At 44.2% G+C, this 24,684-nt stretch overlaps 1 protein-coding gene across 2 annotated transcripts in view; it reads left to right on the forward strand.

The window, feature by feature from the left end:
* The window catches only part of akap1b (A kinase (PRKA) anchor protein 1b), a 61,202-nt gene that overhangs the window by 8,301 nt on the left and 28,217 nt on the right, over nt 1-24,684 (forward strand). Inside the window, exon 1 of one of the 2 annotated variants that reach the window (XM_059655321.1) lies at nt 18,871-18,980. The exons of the other annotated variant lie outside the window; for it this stretch is intronic. The gene's annotated coding sequence lies outside the window, so the exon portion shown is untranslated. Of the gene's footprint in view, nt 1-18,870; nt 18,981-24,684 lie in introns of those variants that run through there. 2 annotated transcript variants of the gene reach the window in all.

A 24,684-nucleotide genomic window follows, 5' to 3' on the forward strand; every position in this document is an offset into this window, starting at 1 on the left:
CAACCCTGGAGGGTCAGTAAATGAGTATATCCAGGACAGTTTGCTTCATTTTTAGGTCATGGCAACACCGCGGGATATGGGCGCAGTGCAGTAATATGGTGTTGCGATAGATGATCAGCTGTGGAATGGTCTCTTCATGCTCCTGTTTTCCATGTGGCCATATAAACGCTGCTTCTATGATCAGTTCTTGATGTCTCCCAGGAGGTGGGAGAGTAATTTGCAGCCAGATCCAGGTGGGACTACTGTGAGCAGCTGGAATATGGAAAATTGCTTGGCGTCTGTCATGGGGAAATTAATTCTAGAAGTGGAGCCATGTCAACAATCATGCTTGAAGTGATAATTTTCTTTCAGAGCGGCATTTTTTTCCTCAGATGTGCAAATGTTGTCTTTACCTCCTCGGGTTGCTTGTTCTTAAAATGTCTTATTTCCGCTCGATGTGAAAATGTCATCAGCATTTTAATAAAGATACTGGAAAGCCAAGTGGTGATTTGAAAGGTCAGCTATTACAAATAAACAGTTCAAAGAGCAAACCCTATTAACTGTGACTGGAATTGTAACTGGAATAGGAGTGGTGTAGCTTTCACTCTGAAATGGAGTGGGTGGTACAGGTGCGTATCATTCAGTGTGAGTTTCAGTGAAATAACTTTACCACTCCTTAAGAGCCTGGGCTGCCTCCTTTTCTCTGGGAAGCTGTTTCATCATGCTCACAAATGATACCTTGCATCCAATGATTAAAGCAACTATAACTGTCACGTATCTGGATCAGCTACAAAGACACTATCTTTGAAGCTCCGCACTTGACGTGGCTGGATTGGAGAAGCTGGGATTCGTGTCGGGTCATTTGAGAGTTTTTTGAAATCGTGACAGTGTATATGGGGAGAAACTGTTCCTCTAGGCACCAGGGTTGAGAATGAAGGGACGTTGCTGAAAACGATTGGCAAAATAAGGTGAGGAGAAGGATCTCCTTCAGCTGCAGCACATGGTTAGGATCTGGAATGCATTGCCTCGGAGTGTGCTGGGCATGACTCGGCCCAGCGATTGGATAATAGCTGGATGGAGATGGATTTTTTTGGGGCTGGGTGTGGGTGAGATGATCTGAATTGTTCTAGCAGAGGCTTGGCACTGATGTGATAAGACAGCTGGTCTGCCGATGTGCTGTGACCTTCCTGAGATTTGTTTTTATTTCTGGGCTGACAGCATTATTTACCACGGAACCATAGTCACAAGAGGGAAGAAACGAGCCCATCCAGGAGGCTATCTTAGTCCTCGTCCCTCCCCCGGCTGGCTGGAACAGAATTCCTCGACATTACTGTGCCTGTGCATCTCTCCAGTCAGATTTTGATGGGGCAACACACTTATACAAATCACCTGTGTACTCCCTGAAAAATTACAGGGGATATTGTTGCCAACCATTGGGCACCGCAGCAGGAACTAATTATGTAAACATGGATTATTTTCGACAGTTGGGTAACAGCTTAACCCTGTGCCGAATTCAGGGCACAGTCTGAGCTCAGAAGTTTCACTTGGCCTATTAAATCTGAGTCGAGTGCACTTCTCATTGTAAGGAGAGGCTGGATGAGGTTGCTAACTCGTTGCCAAGTGAGATTTGCTTCCCTTTCCACGTGTCAGGGGGACTGTTCTGGATTGCTGTGTGAAGTTGGACCCCTCCCTGCTGTAGAGTCAAGCTCATTTCCAGGCCGGACGTTGTAATGAGGTCAGCGCAATTCCACCAACCTTCACCCGCGGAAGTGTGCGATTTTAAAACAAACTGGGACTCTGCAGCTCCGCTGACAGCATCTGTTGGAGCGGGTGGTGAGCTGGTCCTTTGTGACTCGCTCAGGTAGCAACTGTGATCCTTCTATTACCAATGCTGTTTAGTGGCCCCAGTGCTGGCGAGGTGGGAATGTTTTGAAGTAGGCGCTAATTCCTGGAGCTCCAGTGTGGGTGTGTTGCATATTCCGCCCTCAACAAAACTTAGAATTAAGCCGATTGTAACTTGATTCGTACTTCAGTTGCATTGGAGAGCAAGAGCCTTTGGGTAGTTGGTCCAAATTGTAGGTATCAGTCAGACTGAATTAAGAGTAATAGTTTAAATGGAATATAATTTCTACTGTGGGTAGACTGGTTCTAAAGATGTGGTGAGCCTCTTTCTGTTTGGGTGGTCCTGATCCACTTATTTTTAGATGCTGTACATACTCCACAGGAAAGATGCCTGTCCCAGGTGATCAGGTTGTAGAAGTGGTTATTTTGGGTGCGTTTCCCATCAAGCAAGAGAAGTGTGTGAGATGAACTCGCAGTAGGGGTGGGAACTGGGCTGTCCATGCACGAGCTGGAGTAGGCCATTCAGCCCCTTCACCCTGTTCTGCCACTCAGTGAGATCATGGCTGATCTAACTTCCTTTGGTCCATATCCCTTCATAACCTTGCAGGATAAACTTTTATCAACCTTAGATTTAAAATTAACAACTGATCTAGCATCGGCTGCCATTTGTAAAAAAAAGGGTTCCCAAGCTCTACCACCCTTTTGTATAAAATTGCATCCAAACGTGTCCTGAATGGGCAGACCCTCATTCTCAGGCTATGACGCCTAGTCCTAGAAGCTCTACCAGTGGAAGATGGAGAAGACAGGGTTGATAAAGATGAACTCATGCTATTTTTTTAAGACTTCCATCAGATCACTTCTTAACCACCTAAATTCTATAGAAAACAGACCTACTTTGTCCCATCTTTTCTTCTAAATTAATCCCTCAAGTCCTGGCCTCCCTCTGAGGCCAGTACATCCTTCCTGAGGTGTGGTGCTCAGATCTGCTGTCAGCCCTTCAAGTGGGGTCTAACCAAGGTTTTGTATAACTGCAGCATAACATCTGCATCCTTGTACTCCATTCCATTAGTGTTTTTTTATTACTTTCTGCGTTGGTTTGAGACATTTGAAAGATCCATGCACCTGAACTTGATTTGCCTCAGTTTGGCTGATTCACCTAGCCTGTCAATATCCCTTCGTAGCTTCAAACTGTCATCTATACTTCCTAACGTAGTGTGATCGGTGAGATTGGATATGCTACTTCCTATGCCATTATCCAAGTCATGAACAAGTGATGTGAATAGTTGAGGCCCTAACACAGAACCACTGGTCACCCATCCTGCCAATCTGAGTAACTACTCATCCCCACTTCTTGTTGCTGCCACGTTACAATTTTACAGCCATGTCGTAATTTTCCCTCAGTAGTAGGTGTAGTGGACAGTGAAGGAGGTCACCTCAGGGTACATCGGGATCTTGATCAGATGGGTCAGAGTGCCAGATGGAGTTTAATTTAGCTAAATGTGACGTGCTGCATTTTGGAAAGACCAATTGGGACAGGTCTTGTATACCTCAATGGCAAGGTCCAGGGGTGTGTTGCTGAATAGAGACCTGGGAGTACAGGTTCATAGTTCCTTGAAAGGGAGTCACAGGTAGATAGGATCATGAAGAAGGCATTTGCTGTGCTTCCCTCTGTTGGTCAATGCATTGAGTTTAGGAGTTGGGAGGTCATGTTGTGGCTGTGCAAGACTTTTTGAATACTGTGTGCACTTCTGGCCTCCCTGCTATAGGAACGATGTTGTGAAACTTGCAAGGGTTCAGAAAGGATATATAAGGATGTTGCCAGGTTTGGGGCGTTTGACCATAGGGAGAGGCTGAGGGCTCTCCTGGCTGGGGTTATTCTCCCGAGAGTATCGGAGGCTCGGGGTGACCTTGTAGAACTTCATTTAAAATAATGAGGGATGTGGAGAGAGTAAATAGCCAGGGTCTTTTCCCTGGTGTGGCAGAGTCCAAAAAGAGGTCATAGGTTTAAGGTGAGATGGGAAAGATTTAAAAGGGACCTGAGGGGTAACTTTTTCAGAGGGTGGGGCCTATATGGAACAAGCTGTCAGAGGAAGTGGTGGAGACGGTATCATTACAACATTTAAAAGGCATCTGGGTGGGTAGATGATTAGAGACCTCAAAATGTGAGGCTGGATGAACACAGCAGGCCAAGCAGCATCTCAGGAGCGCAAAAGCTGACGTTTTTGGCCTAGACCCTTCATCAGAGAGGGGGATGGGGTGAGGGTTCGGGAATAAATAGGGAGAGAGGGGGAGGCGGACTGAAGATGGGGAGAGATTCCCTGAGGTTGGTCCGGAGGGAGGAGGGGAACTTCTTCAGGTTAGGCATCCCTGGAAGAGGCTTCGCAGTGAGGTTAAAATAGTATCAGAGATAATGGGAACTGCAGATGCTGAAGAATCCAAGACAACAAAATGTGAGGCTGGATGAACACAGCAGGCCAAGCAGCATCTCTTGAATTCTCCAGCATCTGCAGTTCCCATTATCTCTGGGTATATGATTAGGAAGGGTTTAGAGGGATATGGGCGAAATGCTGGCAAATGGGCCTAGATTTACACTGGATATCTGGTCAGCATGGAGGAGTTAGATTTGAAAGGTTTGTTTCTGTGCTGGCCGTCTGAGTTTGGTGGCCTGCTGCCTTAGTCTAACAGTCTCTTGAGAGAAGACATTCCTCTTTGTCTGAAAAGCCTGCCCCTTATTTTGAGTTTATTTCCTAGTTGGAGAGACCCTTTGGGGAAGCATGCTTCCTGTACTCGCCCAAAAATACTTTTCAAGAAATTTGTAGCTATTTTCTAGTCAACTTGTTCAGAGATGTTATTGCACCGGTCAGAAGCAAGGGAAGGGCTTGAACCCGAGACTCTGACCGCTGTTTATAAGAATGTTTCACGCTTCAGTGAGGTTAAATGTAGATGTGTGCAGGAGAGCTCAACATTGAAAGAATCCTTTAGGGTGACCAGGGTAATCTGGATCATTACAGGCTGCTCATTTTAACCTTGAATTGGGAATGATGAGCTTCGACCTCTTCCTAATAGCTGTGCTTGTTACACAGGTGTTTAAACCTTCCTTTGCTTTGAGAGAAGCTGATCAATTGTAAATGTCTGTGGATATATTCTTTCAGATTCTCCCTTGACCTCTAGTTGTTTCAGTGTGTTGCAGTGAGTGTGACAGAAAAACATGTTTAAATAGGGTTGTGGTCTGGCACTGAGTGTTCAAAGCTGCCAACGTTGTCCCAGTTTGCGAAGGCTTCATTTAGTCCCAGTAGATGCACTAAGTGCAAAAATTGAGCAGGGATCTGAATTCTGTTTTCCACCTGTGTTACTGTTAGAACAGATAACAAATTGGCATCTTGCCTATGAACAGGAAATGTGGACTTGGTTGTCGACAACAGACTCATCCGGTGCCACCTGTTGGGAGGGGGTGTATCCATGGACAGGGCTGGATTGACCTTCAATGGTTGAATTCCTTTGAGTTTTATTCTGGCTATTGCAATTGAACCTACCACATAGCTGTTCATTTGGAAGATTACCTGGTTTAACAATGCAGACAGAAAAGGAACATTTTGCTGTAACGGTAGGTCAGCTAGAAACTGTCCCGATTGATGTCTATTGCTGGGAATTCGATCAATTTCTCACTGTGACCTCCAGCTGATGTTTGAGACTTGTGCCTTGTTTATTGCTTGAGCCTTGATTGTTGAATCCAAGTTTTCATGGGACTGGCAACTGGGGCTCTTACAGGGTTTGGTTTATTTCCGTTTAACAGATTTTTAACTTTGGTCTATACAATGTCCTTGAAGCTTTGTCCCACAGCACCGCTTTCATGCGCTGACTTTATATTTCAGACAACATCTGGAGCACTGACAACAGTTTGGGTCCTCTTATTTGAGGAAAGATTTTTTTGGAGACAGTTTGGAGAAAGTTCACTAGGATAGACCCCTGTATGGAGGGATTGCCTTGTGAACAAAGGCTGAATAGGTTGGGACTGGAGTTGAGTAGAATGACAGGTGCTAACACTAAACCAGATTCTTAAGGAGCTTGACAGGGTAAATGCTGACAGGATGTTTTCCTTTGTGGGAGAGCCTCGGACCAGGGGGTACAGACTCTGAATTAAGGGGTGCCAATTTGAGATTGAGATAAGGGGGACTTCAAGTGTTGACTCTTTGGAACTCCCTCTCCACAGAAGTGTGGGGCGCTGATTCCGCGTGTGCATTTAAGGCTTGAGGTAGATAAATAGAAGGGGTTCAGGGGTTACAAGGAAAGGGTAGGAAAGTGCATGTGAGGAATGTCAGGTTAGCCACTATCCTATTGAATGGTGGAGCAGAATTGGGCAGGGGTGGGATTGGCCACCACCTGTTTCAGATGGATGACTTTGTGGGTCTGAAAGTTGGATGACTGGCCAACTTCAACAGTCATTAAAGTTTGCACCATTTCAATAAGATCGTGGCTGATTGGCCTCAATTACACTTTTGCAGTTTGTCCCTTTAGATTTTATTGCACGCAAACTAAATCGTCCATTTCTGTTATGAAGGAGGATCCACAGCTCACTGTAGAGAGAGTCAAAAGTTCACAATCCTGTTGGGTGAAGACATTCCTCTTCTCTCTGTCTGAAATGCCTGACCGTGAGATCCACCTCCAAGTTAGTGAACATTTGTAGGGGTTTGAGTTCACTTCTGATCCATTTCTCATCATGCAGTCCAAACCTGACCTGGCTCTGGTTGTGATGAAAACTCCTCTTGGCAAATATGTTGCATGAATCCTCAGCTTGAGAGAGGGGCAGAGCGATTGAAGAGTTTTCTATTGATGAGAAAACAGTTTGTAGCTGAATCACTAGCCTTTTTCAAAAATTAAATGTGCAGTCTGGAAATTTGAGTGAAGGAGTGAGTTGGAGAAAGAGGTGGTCTGAATATTAAACCTACTCTTTTTTTTAAAAAAAATAGTTTTCCTTCTAATATGTTACTGCCTGTGCACACTCCTTTTTGTGTTACTTGCCAAAAATAATCTAAACCTGTTTAAGGATGGTTACTGGGAAGGCAGGGGGAAGTTGTGGATTAAAATAAGGCGCAGTAAAATTTTCCAAATGTATTTTCGTTTCAATTCGCTGTAGTATCTCTTCTCACTTGCTGCAAAATGTTTGTCATTTGCTTAGTGGGCAGCAAGGCTTACCTCCAAATCCTGAGGTTTGGAGATTCAAGTCTCGCCCTCGAATCTTGAGCACAGAAACGGAGGCCCATTTGTATGAAAGGTCAAACTAAGGCTCTAACTTGCTGCGTGGTGGCATGTGAGAAGATATAAAAGCGCTATTTGTTGTGAAATATGTAGCGAAGATCCAGCTTCCCTCACTAATAAATACTCATTGTATGTAACACCTTGAATAATCTGCAATGAATTTCGGTTTGTGAAGACCAAGAGTAGGGCACTGCTAGATTGACTGGGTATAAGGGCTAATAAAACCCACTACATAAACCTTTGAACTTCACCCAGGGGAAAAAGTTAGTGCTTGAACTGTAAATGTAGTGATTTGGCTGAGACATGCCCAAGAGCTGTTAATCTGCAAATCTACCCTGTCAGATGCTAAATTATTTTTTCTGATGAAGGGTCTAGGCCCGAAACGTCAGCTTTTGTGCTCCTATGATGCTGCTTGGCCTGCTGTGTTCATCCAGCTCTGCACTTTGTTATCTCGGATTCTCCAGCATCTGCAGTTCCCATTATCTGTCAGGTAAAGCATCCTTACTGGCCAACATAACGATGGTGAATTTGACAGTCCACACTTTTTTCAGGATATGTCTTCAAGTTTTGAGAGCTGAATCAGCCGTGGCCAAGAGTGACAGCTGGGGAGAGATAGTAGGAACTGCTGATGCTGGAGAATCTAAAGATGACACGGCGTGGAGCTGGAGGAACGCAGCAGGCCAGGCGGCATCAGAGGAGCAGGAAAGCTGACGTTTCGGGTCGAGACTCTTCTTCAGTTCTGAAGTGTTGCCACACTCTGTGAACCATTGTCCCTCCTGTTTTGTTGGCAGTCAAGTCCCACGAGCAACAGTTTGATAAATGATTTTGTTAATCTGTTTCAAAGTGGTAATTGGGAGGGGGGAGCAACTCTTCAGTTCATGAAAAATGTCCTGTTTCAGCCAAACTGTGCCCACGTTGTGTGAAGCTCTGGGCTTGTGCAGGGAATGAGGAGTGTATCCTGTGAAGGGCTGTACTCCTGTAGGACTCGGAGCAGGGAGATCTGAAGGGCCGCACAGTGGGTAGCATGGCTGCTTCACAGCACTCAGGTACAGTTCTACCCTGAGACAACTGTCTGTGTGGACTTGGCACAGTCTCCCCGTGCCTGTAAGTGTTTGCTCCAGTGTCCTCCCACAGTGCAAAGATGTGCAAATTAAGTGGATTGGCCAGGCTAAATTGCTCATTGTGTCCAAGGATCTGCTGGCTGAGTGGATTAGCCATGGGGAATGTTTTGTTGGAAAGATGTGATGGTCTGGGTGTGATGTGTGGAGTTGATGGGGCAGAATGGCCTCTTTGAGCACTGTAGGGATTCTACGGTATGTGTTGGGGGTGCATTATGTGTGAAAGGTAGCAGTTGCCCAATGAGGGGGAAGCAACCAAGCCTTTGACCAGGGTGTTTCAGGATAGGCTTGGGCCCTCTTGGGTTGGGCTCCGTGATAATTTCAAGGTGCCACACATCCACTCCAAATCTCTGTGGCTGCCTCAACTTGTCAACCCAGTGTTTCAGGGTGATCCCATTTGGAATGGCAGCCCTGATTGGGAAGCCCTGCCTTAGTGAATGGTGGAGGGGGTCGGGGGGAACATGTAACTGCCAGCTCATTTGAGGAGAGCGCTTGTGAAAATGCTGCAATCCCTAAGTATGGCACAGTTATTGTTGGCCACTCATGAGATGTGGGCTTCACTGGCTGCCCTGCATTTATTATCCCTTCCTCGTTTCCTTTAGAAAGGGAGTGAGCTGCTTGCTTGAGCTGATGCTGTTCACATGCTGGCGGTAGACCCACAATACCATTTGGGAGAGACTTCCAGGATTTTGACCCAGGGACACTGGTGATATATTTGTTGGTCAGTTTGTGTATTTTTTAAATCTTTGGTTAAAACCTCTGACTTTATGACTAGAGAGAATGTTGGTGGTTTAACCTCGTCATTGTAATTTGCACCTGGATCTCTAGCGTTAGTTGGCAACTGATTTTTGAGCTTGTAGCAGGGGAGGAAAAGACAAGTTCCCTTCCATCCATGAAGTGTGTGAAGTTTGAAAGTTGTTTCACATTGTAGCTTTGTTGAGTTGTGTCTCAGTATTGTTGGCATACATGCAGCTGGAGGTAGTCTTCCTCATTAAGTGATGCTGCTTTGCACCTCTGACTTTGAGATTCTTGCCACTGTCCAGACGTTTGCAGCCTTTTTGGGAGATTACATCCATTCCAATGCTCAGACAGTTGCAGAACAGTAAGTTGGGTTTCACTTAAAAAATGTAGTTCTTCCTTTGGAATTTGTTTGCTGTAGAGCATTTTGGTACTAAATGTTCCTTGGCATCTCCAGTTAAGACTTGTGCACAGATAGCAATTGGCTTCAAGGTCGTTTCTGATGGTTGAAGCAGTTATCCATCTTGTCTGCACAAAAGGAAACTGATTTTTCCCCATTTATTAGTTTCATATGACTAGCTAATTAAGTCTGATCCGCTTGGAGAACAATTGCTTTATTGGAGTTTTGTAACTTTCTTCACTTTGTCTCCCAAGATATGGAGTTGACCTATTTGCAGCCTGACTGCTGCGTTGAGTATCTCCTTATGCTGTCACCTTCGATGAAGTAACCATCCTGATGGTCTTGCTGAGGCATGTGCTTTGTAGCGAGGGCCAAATGTGTTGGGATCTGCCAAAATTAAAAGCTCTCACGGTGGGTGACAGTAACGGAGGTGGTCACATGGTTTGGGTTGAGTTGGCATTTGTTGAATTCCATCCCGAGGTGGCGCGAGTGAATGTTGCCGTAATCTTGGCAAGCTGTGTGCTGAAAGTCAAACCTGAGAATCATTGGCAGTTCAGAAGGGAATAGAACCTGTGGTTTTTGCTGTCCCCGTGCTGACCCCACTTCTCTCTCTCGTGCATGGGCAGGCGCACAATCTGTGTGGTGATCTATTATAAACCTTGCTGGCCCAGCATCTATCATGGTTCAGGATCGCTACCAGAGAGCTGCGTGGGTATCAGAAAGGTGAGCAAGTGCTTGCAAGCTCAGTGTGGAATCTAAAGGAAGATAAGGGTTTGATAAAAATGTTTTAAAAAAACTCGTACCTTGTGGATGCACGTGAACGTCCACAAGCACAGTGGGTTGTTACAGTCTTCCCAAGTGGCCAAATTGTTGGGTGTTTGCCAGCATTCCCTGATTTTCTTTGCAGCTGTGTGGGCCTTTGTCTGTGTTCGGTTGCCACTTCGAGCTGGAAGTTAGTGTCACAATAGGTATGGCTATTTCTTTTGGATTACTTGGCTGACACTGAAGTGAACATTCAGATGTAAAATGCTGGAAGCTAACGTTACAACAGCGACTGCACTTAAATACTGCTTTGGCTATAATCTCTACTGGTCTTAAAAAGCACTCTGAATGTTCAAGTCTTTGGATCCTCACATCTGCTAGCGGAGGTCTAACAACTGACCTCAATCTTTCATTTCCAAGAGAAACATGGGGATAATGTTTGGGAGAATTGTGGGCTTTTCCATTGATTCATAACTTTGTGTCTTATTGCCAACTAAGTGCAGATTGGGATTGACTAAACTTGGCTGTCAGGAGGCATCCCTGTTTTATGCCAGAAGTTTGAAGATGCCTGGTGTGAGGGTCGGTGAACTCGGCAGGCACCAGGCAGTAGTATGTTAACAAGCTGTTTTGACTCCATTTGAAGCCCCTTGGCGTGTACTTTCAACTTGGTTAATATTTTAAATATTTTTGCATACCCAGAGCTGAAGAATTGAACATGTGTCAATTCAACTCAAGTATTCATTCGTGATGCCAGTGTCTGGCTTCATGTACCTTGGCACAAGTGGTAATGACTTCACATTGTCTCCTTGCAGCCCTCACACTCCAACAGAACAGTATTAACTTGCTTGCTGCTCATGTCAGCAGCCTGTATTTATTGGCATGTCAATCATGTCCTGTTTGCTTCTGTGATTACTGTAGAATGGTATTAATTAAGTACATGAAATGACCTCATTTAATATTATAAAATGACACTTAGCCGATCAGGTCTGTTGGTTCTGTGCAAGAGAAGCTCCTTTGGTGCCATTCCCTGCCTCTGTGGCCCTGCAGGCAGTTTTATGATCCAGTTCTGTTTTTAATTTTGAAAGCCATGGTTGAGCCCACCTCTGCCTTGTGCCCGCTTAAGCGGTGAATTGCAGATCTGCTCTGTGTGTAAGAGAATGGTCTTGGTTGCCATATCATTTTATTGGTTCACACCCATTTGTACCATTCGAGGGTGGGGGTTGCAATAAAAACCTTACTATCTGCTTTGTCTAGTTGCTTCGTGATTTAACATACCCTTCCTGCTTCCGAGTGAACAACACCAACATAATGACAAAATACCTTAGTTGATCCTCATGATGTTTAGGCTGGCAATCATTAGAGATTGGAGGAATCTCTCTACACAGCCTAGGCAGATGTCCAAGTATTATAAATGCATTGAAGAAATCCAAGCACTGGGACCAAAAGTGGAAAATTAACTTTTTAAAATCAGTGAAAGTTTGCAAAAGGGATTCTCCCCATCTCGTGATCTATCCGAACCTTTGCTCTGAAACAAGCAAAACTATTTGGCCTTGTAAGTTTCAAGCCAGCCCTCTGTACCAGGTGTATAGAACATAGACATAGAACATAGAACAGTACAGCACAGAACAGGCCCTTCAGCCCACAATGTTGTGCCGACCATTGATCCTCATGTATGCACCCTCAAATTTGTGTGACCATATGAAGAGTACTGTAACAGAAGACTAAGATTTCACACAAATTTGAATAAAAATTTAATAGTAACAATACTATTTGGCTCCTTTTGGACTATTTTTGTGGTGGAGTTGGCAATAACAGTCTCTGACCTGACAAACTTGATCAGCTGTTATACTGCCGTGGTGGCTCAGTGGGTAGCACTGCTGCCTCTCAGCGCCAGGGGCCCAGGTTCAATTCCACCCTCGGGCGACTGTCTGCGTGGAGTTTGCACGTTCTCCCCGTGTCTGCGTGCGTTTCCTCCCACAGTCCAAAGATGTGCACGTTAGGTGGATTGGCCATGCTAAATTGCCCGTAGTGTTCAGGGCTGTGTAGATTAGGTGGGTTATAGGGGGATGGGTCTGGGTGGGATGCTCCAAGTGTCGGTGTGGACTTGTTGGGCCGAAGGGCCTGCATCCACACAGTTGGGATTTTATTCTATGATCTTCAATCTCTCCCTGTCACTGAAGCCCGTCATCACTGGTAGTGTTATCATGAATCTTAAATTCTCTCTTGCACTTGCTCTCGCTGCCTCTCCCTCTCTGTTAAGCCTTGGGATGATTACTTTCCTTGTAGTTTTGATCTCTCTTCGTGCATGTTTCAGTCTTTGAGGCTTATATTTATATATCACTGTAACTGAAATGACATTGGATGGCCGGGGTGTATCCCTTTTGACAAAGGCAAAGGTCAGAAAATGAGGTGGTCGGAACTTGGGGAAAGAGACCTGAGAGTGTGTAAGGTTTTCCTCCTCTTGCCTGTATCCAGAATGCTGCAAGGAGCTGGGATGTGGGCTGTGGGTTAGTGCCATATTGTGCACAAATTCTAATAGGGCATCTGCAGGATCTGGCTTCCAATGTCTGAGCTCCATGGAAACAATTCACTTTGTGCAGAGTCTTTTTTTAAAGGCACTAAATTGGAAGAGGACTTTCTTATTTGTCATGGTCCACTGTGTTTGATCAGGTTGTTAACAGACTCGCAGTTGTACTGATGGAGATGAGACCATTCAGCCCAGAGTATCAAGGGAAGCTTAAAAGCTGTTCAATCGATCCCATTCTTCTGATCTCCTCCATTTTCCTGCCGTTTTCTCCCTCCTGATGCTTCATTGCCATTGAAGGTTTTGTGAATCTGCTTCCACTGCTGGTCCAGATCATACCTGTGCTGCTTCTTGAAATTATTTTTGCCCTTTGGGTCCGTCTTTTGCTATTTTGTCGAATTAATATGCCCTCTAGTTGCAGACTGTTCTGCCACATGAAGCAGTTTCTGTTTTGATACTTTATTGAAACCCTTTGTCACTTTTGTGTCAATCTCTGCTTGAAGGTGAACAGTCTCAGGTCTGACTGAAGCCAGGCCTCCTTGCCTGTGCGTTTTTTTTTAAAAAGTATCATTTCACACTCAAGTTTTAACAGTCCTTCAAAGGGGTAGTGTTCAAATTTAGATCCAACACTTAAATGGATCCTAAGCATTTTTTCCTTTGTCTAAAATTCAGCTCTGTTGCAATACTGAGTTGAGTTAGCAACAGTCTCTCAGTCACAAAGTAAATCCCTCTATCCCTCTATCCTTCTACACTTATCACTTTGTCACTAGTCGATAACTGTAAACTCAGCATTTTGCTGTGCTCTTTTAGGCCTTTGGAAGGCTTCCAGGGATTTGAAGGTTGTTCTGAGTGAATGGTTTAGTGCTGTGTAATGTCTTGGCCTGACAAATCAGTCGTGTGTGTGTGTGTGTGCACGTGTGCGCGTGTGTGTTGAGGGGGCTGGTGATGGTGGAAAGGAGTGAGATGGGAAAGTGTATTTCTTCCCTTGGAACGTGACCTTCACGTGCACTTGAGCCCTTGTCTATTTTTGGTCTGAGAAATGTTGCAGGTGCCCTCTGTGACCCAGTCCCAGCATGATTCACCACCCCAATATTAAACTTGGTAGAAGCTCAGCCCACCAGCAACCTCCACGCGACTGGCTTTTCCAGTTTGCATGACTGAAGTGTGGTATTCAGAGGTTTTCCTGTTTGGCTGCTGTTGCCTCACGTCTGCTCTGGTATGCATTCTGTTGTTTCAACAAGCACCCGAGCTGTTGGTAGATTTTGACCACTATTAAAAGCCTTCTCAGTTGGTTACTGTGTATACACTTGGTACAGTTGTAGGGTCGTCCCCTTGGCTGACAGTGCCGCTATCTTAGATTCACCACCTTCCATTCATATCTGGATGGCAGGGGAATGCCAGGGTGTGGATCTCTTCCTCCCCGTTTCTTCCCTGTCCTTGCTGTGTTCAATCCCACCTGATTCGCTCATGCCCTTGGCCAGTCTGGTTTACATGTGAGTCTGGGTCCACAGCAATGTGAATGACTCTATTTACTGTCCTCCAAAGTGGTCATTCAGCCACAGAGTTCAAGGTGGTTAGGATTGGGTAACAAATGCTGGTCTTACCAGCAATGAGCACGTGCTAGGAAACACAAACAAATAGCTGAAGTGCCAAGTATGATTCCATGTGAACAATGAGCAACTTGGGGTGTATTGCCAGTATACCCTGTCGAACACTCTCTCTTTAAGTCTCAGCTCATTCACATGGCAGGAATCTACTGCTGTCGTGGGTCCAACTATTTTGAGTTGTGTTTATCTCTGCTTTCACAGTTTTGTTATAGATTAGTGCTGAGTTTGAAGTAGCCGAAGACACAACTACTTTTCCTGTTCTCCGCCCCAGTGAAATAAACTGGACTGTACTGACATATATGACTTAAGGGTGCCAACAATGATGCATATAAAGACCTTACTGTATCTTGGTGGGTCATGTCCCTGGGCTTGTATCAGCCCAACCTGAGAGTTTGCACGCGAAGTAGCCGAGGTGCCTGTTTGAACAGACAGTGTAAAGGGGATCATTGGCATCTGGGTAATGGTGTTTCCAGGTTACGCCTGTATTTGTAAATCGGGGCACTGGCCAGGCTTTGTGAATGGGGCCCAAGCAACTTGTAGAACCTGTCGTGGTGGTGTGATGATGGCTTGATTCTTCTGAAAGGCTTGTTGAGTGGCTTGATGGATATAATTCATAAAACTGCACAATGTTTCTATAACAGAGACTTAAAATGAGATGCAGACTGACTCAGTATGACTGGCTTGCTGTTGAACGTGTGGTGGAACCCCCCTCCTGCATGCCACATCTGAAACGTGACGCGAGAACCTGAGCATCTGCTGTCCTATTGTGCGCAATTCCTCCTGTACCTGGATGTTGTGATACTGAGAATGGTACTGATGAAACCTTTACACAGGGTGGTGTTGATCCGTGGCCTCCCAGTATTGGAAGGTTTACGCAGAGTTAGACAGCACAGAAACAGGCCTTTCATCCCCGACATGTTTATACCAGCCAACCGCTTTCACAGAAACCCAGCTGTGCAGTGTCTGCAAAATTGTTCCAGAAATATCTAGCAAACCTTGCAACACTTTGGAGGGGAAACAAAATAGATTTGTGTTATGTTGGGAATTTTTATTTGAGCCAAACTACATTGTTTTAGATTCCCAGGGATGTTGTTCTAGATGTGGTACAGTAGAAAGGAAAACTAGATGTCCGTGACTGCAGCAGGATTACAGATGTACTAAGAGGCTGTGCCTTGACTTTGTAATTAAGTGAAAGTACATCAGCTGTGTATGTACTGAGTTGGAGCTGTTGTATTAAGGACTGTATTCTGCCCACTGAAGTGCTGCTTATCTCTTGGACATTGCGACTTCATCAGCTAGGTCTTGTATCAATAACTAGCAGCTGGGTTTATATTAGTTTTGTCAATTTAAAACTAATTGTTCTGAATGGTGGTTGTAAAGAGTTAGAAACAACTGGTCACTTCTGTGGCTTGCAAACAGAATATTGGGCCAGTAGGCATAAAAGCAGTTGGTAAAAACACGAGGGAAGAGTCCACGCAGTGTCTTGCTTGGTTCTGATTTGATTGAAATCAATAGGCTATTAATTCCATTTGCTTTCAGTGGGCCGATTTTAAAAAAAAACGAATGTATAGTGTTCGAAGTAGACGTTCACAACTTGAGAATCAGATTTCAGAGTTGAAATGTGATGTTAATATGTCTTAATTGCTCTCAAAATGTGAAATTCTGGCCACGGTTATAGAGTGCTTGATTTTACAAATGTCAGCGTTGTTCATGTTGTGTTACAGCAACTCAGCACCCACTGAGGAGCTTTAAGTATTCTTTTCTTCTGGTCAGCACTTTGTGGATGTTTTTATTTGCCATTTTAGAATGTTATTTGCTGCCTTTTAGGAGAAGTAGAAGTAGGCCATTCAGCCCATCGAGCCTGCTCCACCATTCAGTACAATCCTGGTTGATCTCATCTCTGCCTCGATTCCACTTCTCTGCCCGTTCTCTATAACCCTTCAAGCCGTTATCAATTAAAGATCTGTCTACCCCTTAAATCTACTGTGTTATTTCATATTCTTTTCAAGTAATTGCCAGTGATATGTGCTGTGGTAGCCATGCATAATTCAGCTTGAAGCCAGTATTACTGTCAAGGAGGTACCCCCCAATGACCTGTGCCCCACAGCAGCCAGGCTCTTGAAGTGTCATGCTGGAACTCCAGTCTTTCGTAGCTAGTCACTTCCTAAATTACAAAAGTGAGCACATTTCACACGATGAATTGACTGCTAAGTACTGGTGCATGTCCTGGCAACTCCCTGTGCAGTGCTGAACATTTGCTTCAATCTGGGCGGCACAGTCTTTCATACATGACATGAAACAGAAATCCCCTGCACTCTGGGATGGGGGGCATGGACACTTCAGCATGATTAGGTGTGTCCTGATTTGCTCTGACATGAGCAGGATTAGGGCAGATGATTGTTTCTCACATTGTGGGAGCTTTCTGTGTGCAAATTGCTTGCTGTAATTCCTACCTTCAAACACTACCTCCCAAGAGTGCTTAACAGATTGTGAAGTGATATGGAATGCCCTGACACCAAGGAAAGGTGCTATATAAATTGAAGAGTTTACTGTTGGGACAATACATATATGGGTAAGATGTGAAAAAATTTGAGATTTGAATTTTGCTGAAGAGGTTGGTACAAAAGTATTGACGGTAAATATTTTCTGCCAAAGTTGACAGCTCTGTGCTGTTTTTCTAAAATGTGCTGGTCTGTTTTCAAAATGTACAACTTCAGTTCATGGTGTCAAGTGAAACCTTCAGAATAGCCAGGAGGTGGATAGAAGCTGCTACTAATCTGAATTTGTGAATTCTGGAACAGGAGTAGACCATTCAGCCCCTCATGCTTGCTATGGCTGATCTGTGGCCTAACTCCATATCCCTGCCTTAGGCCTATATCCCTTAATAGCTTTGCTGAATGAAAGATTATCTATCTCCAAATGAAAATTAATAACTGATCAAGCACCCACTGCCATTTGTGGAAGAGTGTTCCAAATTGTCTCCCCACCCTCTGCGTGTACAAGTGCTTTGTAACATTTCTCCTGAATGGCCTGGCCCTAATTTTCACAGTGCCCTCTCATTCTAGAATCTCCAAGTGCAAACAATTTATTTACCCTATCTTTTCCTGGTAGTATCGAAGTTAGAAAGTTAGCAGAAGGTCTGATGGAAGTCTAAATTCTAGAGAAAACAGGTGAACAGTTGAAAGGTGGTGCTGGATAATTATTACAATTTTTAAATGTGGATTCTCTCTAAATCTACAGTTCCCCTGGACTATCCATCTCAAATTGAGATACTTCAAAAAAATTTAATACGAAAATGGGTTTAAATAATTTGATTCTTGTATTGATCAGGATCAAGTTTATGACTATATCAGTATTTAGCGAAGCACTTCAAAGGAGGGAAGAGAAAGTAAAAGCCACACTTTAGAACATAGAACATTACAGCAGAGTACAGGCCCTTCGGCCCTCGGTGTTGTGCCAACCTGTCATGCCGATCTCAAGCACATCTAACCTACACTATTCCACGTACGTCCATATGCTTATCCAATGATGACTTAAATGTACCTAAAGTTGGCGAATCTACCACCGTTACAGGCAAAGCGTTCCATTCCCTTACTACTCTGAGTAAAGAAACTACCTCTGACATCTGTCCTATATCTTTCACCCCTCAAATTTAAAGCTATGCCCCCTCGTGCTTGCCGTCACCGTCCTAGGAAAAAGGATCTCCTTATCCACCCTATCTAACCCGCTGATTATTTTATATGTCTCAATTAAGTCACCTCTCAACCACCTTCTCGCTAATGAAAACAGCCTCAAATCTCTCAGCCTTTCCTCATAAGACCTTCCCTCCATACCAGGCAACATCCTGGTCAATCTCCTCTGCACCCTTTCCAAAGCTTCCACATCCTTCTTATAATGCAGTGACCAGAACTGAACACAATACTCCAAGTGCGGCCGCACCAGAGTTTTGTACAGCTGCAGCATAACCTCTTGGTTCCGGAACTCGATCCCTCTATTAATAAAAGCTAAAACACTGTATGCCGCCTTAACAGCCCTGTCAACCTGGGTGGAAACTTTCAAGGATCTGTGAACACAGACGCCGAGATCTCTCTGCTCATCTACACTGGTAAGAATCTTACCATTAGCCCAGTACTTTGCCTTCTGGTTACTCCTACCAAAGTGCACCACCTCACACTTGTCTGCATTAAGCTCCATTTGCCACCTCTCAGCCCAGCTCTGCAGCTTATTTATGTTTTCTCAGTACCATTTTGTTGCTGGCTCTCCCACCTTCTCCCTGTGAGCTAGTATCTTTGCAACAAGTGTTGTTTTAAAATTCTGCCATGCAATTTGGTTCACGTGTCACCAGGCAGTTTAATCACGAGTTACGTCAAGTGTTTGATGAAAATGAGAAATGATACACTGATCACCATTGTCGGCTTGAACTGGGGAAGGAGGCTATCTTAGATATCTTCACCTTTTAAGAGCATTCAGTGCTGGGCATCACCACTTCAGGCAGACATACTGGCCTTAGAATGGGCGTGGTGCAGGTTTGTCAGAATAATGAGCTGTTTTGAAAATGAGTTTTATCACAGTACAGGTTGCATAAGCAAACCAGAATTACTGGCGCAGTGAACAAGGTTATCTCAGAGTACAGCGGAATCTCGATCAGACGGTTTGAGGAGTGGCGCTTGGAGCTTAATTTAGACAAATGTGACATGCCGCATTTTGGAAAAGGCAAATCTGGAAAGGACTTGCACACTTAATGGTAATGTCAGGTAAGATCCTCGGGCGTATTGCTGAACAAAGGAACTTGAGTGCAGGTTCATAGTTCCTTGAATGTGGAGTTGCAAGTAGAGAGGGTATTTAAAGTGTTTGGTAGAATTTATTGGTCTGTGCATTGAGTATATGAGATGGCAGAGCATGTGGCTGTGCAGGACATTGGTTAGGCCACTTTGGGAATACTGTGTTCAATTCTGGTCTCCCTACTATGAGAAAAATATTGTGGAACTTGAAAGGGTTCAGAACAAATTTACGAGGATGTTGCAAAATTGGAGGGTTTGAGTGATAGGGAGCGGCTGAATAGACTGGGGCTATTTTTCCTGGGGGGTGACCTTATAAGGGTCTATAAAATCGAGGGGCTTAGATAGGGTGAATAGCCAAGATGTTTTCCCCATGATAGGGAATCCAAAGCTAGAAGGCTTAGTTTTAAGATCAGATGAGAAAGATTTAAAAGGGACCTGAGGGGTAATGTTTTCACACAGGTGGTGGTTTGTGTCTGGAATGAGCTGCCAGAGGAAGTAGTGGAGGCTGGTACAATCAGAAAATTTGAAAGGCATCTGTGTATGAGAATAGGAAGGGTTTAGAGAGAGATGGGTCAAATGCTGGCACACGGATCTTGATTAATTTTGCATATCTGGTCAGCATGGGCAAGTTGGACAGAAGGTTCTGTTTCCATGTTGTACATTTTTATAACTCAGATATCTATTCCTTTGAGTCTTGAAGAGTTTGGGGCCAACTGAAATCACTTGAAGGAGGTTAAAGATTGCCACAGAGTAGAAGCGGAATGGTCGGTGAGCCCAGAACAAGGTGACGCGACTTAAAACTGCCCAAGGGCGAGGTCTCGATGCTCCTCCACAAGAGGACACTAGAAATTTGGACTTTGTCACACGAAGCTACTGACACTGGGGAGTCTATAGAAGATGTGAAGTAAGGTTGCTGTGATTTTTATATGTAGTTTGCATCACTACGGATTTACATGTAAATATAAATGGTCAAACTGGCTCAGGGCGAAATGGCTGACTTCTTTATTAAAGGTCACATTCTGCCGCACTCTTAGACTACCCTTTACTCAGACTGGTAAAGCAAACTCGGTGGGTTAGTGTGTGTAATCCTGGCTTCAGAGGTGGTGCTTCATTGGCACAGTGATGACTTAGAAGCTTACAGAATCTTTCTCTGCGTTTTTCTCTTTTGAAGGTGCTCTGAGCAGGAGCTCAACTACAAGCTTCCACATGGCTGAAGTTGCTCACTCTGCTCCTGCAACTAGGTCAAGGCTGAATTACCTTGTTGGCAGCAGGAGTGAGGGGACAGTATGTGGAAAGGCCATAAACTGCAAGTAAACCCACAGTACAGCTTGACGTATGGAGACCTATGTATATGATAACTTATTAGGATGCATGAACCAGTGCTGGTGTTAGCAGCAACCAGAAGATATCAGTGGATGATGTACATTGAGCAGCAAGCTGAAATATCCTTGAACCAGGATCAAAAGTTGCTGTGATGAGTTGAGCTACAGAACGGAGGCTGGATTTTTTTAAAAAAAGGAATCAGTAATTTAAGCATAACTTAGCCTTTTCGCTCAGAAGTGTGTAACGCACACATTGATCAATATTTAAATAAAAATATTCTGAAGAGCAGGCAATGCAAATGTAAGTGTACGTGGATGATCCTTTCAGCCAACATTGTTTAAGTAACATTGGAGCGTGTGGGACCAGGATCCTGTTCATTTAGGGCTGGTGCTGATTGGACAGGTGTAGTCTTCCTTTGCTGTTCTGCACAGGTTGACTAACACCATTTTCTTTTCACTACTTATAGATACGATTGGGTATTCTTCGTTGTGGAGCTCCAGCACCTCTGACCTTGGCACTCCCAAGTGGTTGTTAGTGTGAGGCCTTTGAGTTTTCAAACTTCCACAGCTTCTGGCTGAGAGCTGACGACAAGCCAGAGCAGAGTGCCATCACCGGGGCTTGCTGGTCTCGATGTTTGCCACTTGTGACAGGGCTACACAGCCTGAAATTTGATAGCTGGAGCAGATGCAACAGTGTTCAACTATAAAAATAATGCAGCCACCAGGAAAGGAATTACCAATTTTTTTTTCCTTTTTGGAAAAGTGGCTGGAATGGAGAAGATGAATTTAAATTGGCATTTAAACATGATGCAGCTACTTAAAATCTGTGGTGCTGCAGAATCCACAGGTAACACCCTTGTAATACCAGGCTAAATTCTGCCACTAGTCTCATCAAAACTACTTTGGCAATAAAAATCTGTCCAACAAACTGTACTATTTTGTGGCTCAGACAAATATGAGATGGATCTCTAATAATCCCAATTATTGTCGCTGGCGCAAGTAGAGCCAAGAAACTGGCTTTTTTACAGCAGCTTTCCTGACTTCATGGTTCCCCAAAAACAACTTGGAATGACTTGAGCGTAATTTGAAGCGCAGCCACTGTTGTAATGTCCATTGCATTGGCCAAGTGTATTTGTAGGGGATAATGGATGGCTCAAGAAACCAGATAGAGTGAACTCCGAAACTTGCTTTGCAAAATTGCTCCTGAATCTTGTCCGTGACTGCATTGGGCAGGCAGGATCTTCCTTCTCATGTTATTTCCTCAATGCTGCACTGGAGTATTAATCTAGATTTAGTGCTGATGTCTGACAGGAATGAATGTAAGCCCAGAACTTTGTGGCTCAGGTGAGAATGTTACGTTCTGAGCAATGACTGGTACTAACCAAGTTATCAGCTTTGCTGATGAATCTGTTACGTACTTGCAACACTTGCAATATTTCTCTTGATAATAGGCAAGGTTAAGCTCATTGTTTAATCGGAGACTTGGCTAACAAATACTGCATTTCAACCTTGATTTATCATTGGCCACTTAACCTAAAATGTGTTTACTTGAGTCGTTGTTTGTTGAGCTTTTTGCTCGAAGGATGCTAACACCAGGCCTTGCCCCTGTTTCTGTTAATTACGGGGGTCTCTTAACCTTGAAGACGCTGTCTTCCTGCAAGTGGTTACATCTATAATTAATTAACTGCATAGCGGCCTACACTTCTGTTGTCTCCCTCTTTGACCTTGTGGAGCTCAGTGAGCTTAAGTAACTGAGTCTTTCCAAATTTACCATAAATTGACTGAACTGTGCTTTTGCAGTGTAGCTACATTGCTTCAGTTTATGCTGCTGTATGAATACTCCTTAGTGTCAAACATGCATTGCTTTTTATACATGTTTGGCTCTGTAATGTAGAATTTTTGTTGCTTTACAAAGCAATAGCCAGCAAGATTCTTTGTCAGCTGAGGGTTAGTGAGGGTTTTCGCTACAAATAGCCCTTCGAAGTTTGTGTGGGGGGGTGGGGTAGTGGCAAGGTTGGAAAGGGAATAGATTTACGTTCCTGGATGTAAAAATTTTAACTTTGTTCACACGTCATATGCTTCAAACTGTAAGCAGTGGGACATGGGTTTTTATTTTGTGCAATACGTTTAGTCACAACCCTGGGGTTATCCTGCCATCTTGACCGTCACAGAAATATTTTAAAGCACATCATTCTGAACTGTTTACTGTTGTAAACTTAGGCACACTGGGCCTCCACTCAGCGTTGTAGGTGAGTGCAGGCATGCTATTGAACATCATTGGTAAATCTTCCTTGAATAGATTTCTAAGTGCAAATGTAAAAATGCAATCTTGGTTCTTGAAACTGACAGTGGAAGATGGGCCAGCCGTGTTATGTGTGGGGTTTTCATTTTTGTAGCAATGTGTAAAACAAAACTGTACAACCTGCTTCTGAAGCACTTGTCATCTGCTTCAGCCTAGCAATGTTGTGTGCTTGTCCTTTAAGGGAAAGGAATGTGTATCCTTTTTTAGTTTGCCCAGAGTATTGCTGACTGTCCTAGGACTGAGCATATGAGGTTTTCCATTAATAAAAGTTTTGATAGTCTGCTTCTCCAGAGAAGTTAAGGTTGCTCGGACTACAATTGGATGTTGGAATGTATTCGCTATAAGGAATGGTTGGGCAAACTTAGATCGTTTTTGTTGGAGCACCAGAGGCTGAGGGACAACCTGATAAATGTATAAAATAGTGAGAAGCATGTATTCGGTGGGTAATCAGTCGTCTTTTTCCTCCCCAGGGTGGCAATGTCAAATGCTAGGGAGCATGGGTTTAAGGTGAGGCAGGGGGTGTGGAGTTTAAAGGAAATATGCAAAGAAAGGTTTTTACGCAGAGGGTGGAAGGTGCTCCCACGGGAGGTGGGTAGCAGCAGGATGTGTTAAGCAACATTTAGGAGGCATTTATGCAGACACATGACCAAGTGTGAACAGAGCGATTATGGATCATGTGCAGGCAGATCAATTTAGTTTAGAATGGCAGCATGATTAGCAAAGACATTGTGCTGTGCTGTTCTGCTCTGTGTTCAATTGAGAGTACAGAATGGGCTTGTGTAAATACTGTGCCATGTGTTGATATTCCCGAGTCACTTTTATTTTAAGATTTGGTTATCACTGTAGGTAAATGCAGCTGGTCAATTTTCACAGCGAGATTCCACAAATAGTAAATGAGAATTGCTGAGCCACTGGGGTATTTGAGGGGTGGTACTTTGTACATAGAGAAAGAGTGGGGCTTGTGAGTGTCAGAAAGGGTTTTCGCATCCTCCAGGATAAGTAGGACAGGCCCTCTTTAACATCCAATTCAAAATATCTCAGATGCTAGTACTGGCCCCAGATTGGGGGACAAACCACAGTGAGAGTAGAGTAGAGTAGTCTGGTTCTAAAAAAAAATGTCTTTTGGAATTAACGTGTTTGGCGTGGTTATCTCTCAACTCTGATTAAGGTGGGCCTGAGCCCAGGCCCCTCAGTGTGGGGGTAGAGACGCGAACACTGTGTTCCCCAAGAGGGCCCCAGATGTTCTCATTTCAGAATGGTCCTAAGAAAAAGTAAATGTATTCTGACTGCTGTTCAAGCAAACCGTCTGTTAATTGCTTGGTAGTTATCAACTTCAGTGTTGTATGAAAAGAGTCAAATCTGCAGCATTTTGTCTTTCGCTCGTCAGGGTGAAGAGACAAGAAGCCAAACTTTGAAAGGGAGTGCCAATTTAAACAGCATGAGAAGAGATTGTTGGTTGGTTCGGCCATTGTTGAGATGGAGATGTAGCAGGAATTGCTCACTCCTGGCCTTGGTTAGCTGATTAGCATACCATGTAGATAGACTGGCCGAGGATGCTACCCTGGGGAATGACAGTCAAAGAAAACTGCTCAATATATGTGTGAACTCCTTTTGATGACATGGGGCAACATGTGAATACGTGTCCCCAGTACAAATAAATGAAATGTGCTGAGAACCTGACTGATCTTAAATTAGTTTGCAGTGTAATTCTTGGCATAGTCTGGATTATTTAGTAAATGCTGCACAGTCGTAGAATTGAATCCAGTGATTGGTCAGCTACTGCCCACGGTGAGCAGTCCAGGAGGCTTGCCATTTGATATAGTCTACTGTTTATTGGGTGCCACTTACATACCTAGCATCACACCAGCACTGAACTTTTATACCCCACTACTCATTGTGAAGTTGGCAGAATGTCTTTTTAAGCTTGATGGCAGCATTGTGCCCACTAAGAGTACCACTTGTTGGGCTCAGTGCAAATTAGCCGTGAGAGACTTTGTCTGATGCTTCATTTTTCGAGATTGTTAACACAGCGAGGGTAACCTGGGATATACTG

Source organism: Stegostoma tigrinum, chromosome 27, assembly GCF_030684315.1.
Source record: "Stegostoma tigrinum isolate sSteTig4 chromosome 27, sSteTig4.hap1, whole genome shotgun sequence".
In the NCBI taxonomy this organism is placed as follows: Eukaryota; Metazoa; Chordata; class Chondrichthyes; order Orectolobiformes; family Stegostomatidae; genus Stegostoma; species Stegostoma tigrinum.